This window comes from Zootermopsis nevadensis, unplaced genomic scaffold (genome assembly GCF_977971745.1).
Source record: "Zootermopsis nevadensis isolate Lab colony 2312 unplaced genomic scaffold, Znev_1.0 Znev_ptg000004l, whole genome shotgun sequence".
Taxonomy (NCBI): Eukaryota; Metazoa; Arthropoda; class Insecta; order Blattodea; family Termopsidae; genus Zootermopsis; species Zootermopsis nevadensis.
Window position 1 is genome coordinate 7,651,849 of NW_028259136.1, and position 1,412 is coordinate 7,653,260.

A 1,412-nucleotide genomic window follows, 5' to 3' on the forward strand; every position below is an offset into this window, starting at 1 on the left:
AATATTGAAACCTGCAAAGTCCAGTCCTTCAGAACCCTAAGTTTCATCGTGAGAGTGTCAGATGCTTTTAATTCTTGTTTATTTTTTTAATCATAATTTGTTATGAGTTTGTTTTTGTTTTGTAAATTACTTAGGATGTGAAAGAGAAGACATTGATCGCTTGCAAGGGCAAGTGCCGTAGATATGCCGATGGAGAAGTACCTGAATCGTTTGTCCTGCGATCCCTTCTCTGGTAAGTTTCCGACTTAATTACCCCCATGAAACGGAGTCCTTCTTGGGAAGCTGATAGTCGTGCCCCCATTTAAGAAAGTTCTCACATTTTATGGCATCTTAAATTTTATTATCGTATCCACGAGAGCCTGCCAGTTGTCTCTGTCCTGGGCCAGATGAATCCAATCCATACCTGTAGACCCTATTTCCTTAATATCCATGAATGTTACATGATCTGCATTAAACAGCATTAACAAATTGTTTTTTATAATAGAGAAGTATTGTTTTCTTTTAGGTAGGTACTGAATTTTTAAATAATATTTTCGTGGACTCGGAGGCCAAATTACTTTTCTTCCCAGATTGTGTTTTTTAATTTGTCAGAAACTTATCTTTACAAATTATCCAACAGATTGAAAAATTCTTGTCTCTCTGAATCTAATTTATGCTTCAGAAAACGAATACGTTTGCATTATTTACCACTGCAGTGCAATCTCGGCCAGTGTTTGTACGTCTTGAGATTTTGTGGTTTCAGCAAGAAATTGTAGGACAGTTCCTTGAATAGGTCCTTATTTAGTTTTTCATTCAGCGTTACCTAGACAACAAACGGCTTTTAAACAAATTAATTTCAGAATGCTTAGTTCGAAAATTCTCTGTGAATTTATTTCATCCGGGTTGTTAGATCGCACAAGTAACGCTTGTGTGTTATTTGTGCTGTCTGATAGTAATTGAGGGAGTCTTTGCCTCATATACTTTAAGGGTATGCCGTATCATAACGTCAGATGAACTAGGGCAGGTCTTGCTGATGGAGATTTGGAGGGATCCATGTGATTTGCATCAACAGTAATTAATCAGGTATTTAAATATTGCTCAAGCAAATTCTATGTCAAATAACTCGGTAATTACTAATTTTGTTGAAGACATTGGTAATACGTGAACCTACTTTCAGTGTACACAAAATTTTGTAAAAAATTTTTTTTAAAAAATTATGGCATTTAAATAAATTGCCCTCGTTTGAGTGTGAATATGACCTTGAGTCTGAAAAAGTTAAGAGCCCTGGCCTAGTACGTGTCTACAAGATTTGCAGCGCATTGCAACGCCAAATGAAATACAAGTATTTACTGAGGTGGCTCCGAGTTTGATTACTGCCATGACAGAAATCGGGAACGCTTTATCCGTCTGTTTACCAGAAATGTAGGAGTGTG

General features: G+C 36.5%; 1 protein-coding gene across 2 annotated transcripts in view; it reads left to right on the plus strand.

Annotated features, from left to right (window-relative positions):
* Positions 1–1,412, plus strand: part of Kpc1 (Kip1 ubiquitination-promoting complex subunit 1) — a 65,942-nt gene that overhangs the window by 16,806 nt on the left and 47,724 nt on the right. For both annotated transcript variants that reach the window (XR_002542064.2, XR_002542065.2), the window contains exon 23: positions 135–232. The gene's annotated coding sequence lies outside the window, so the exon portion shown is untranslated. The remainder of the gene's footprint in view (positions 1–134; positions 233–1,412) is intronic.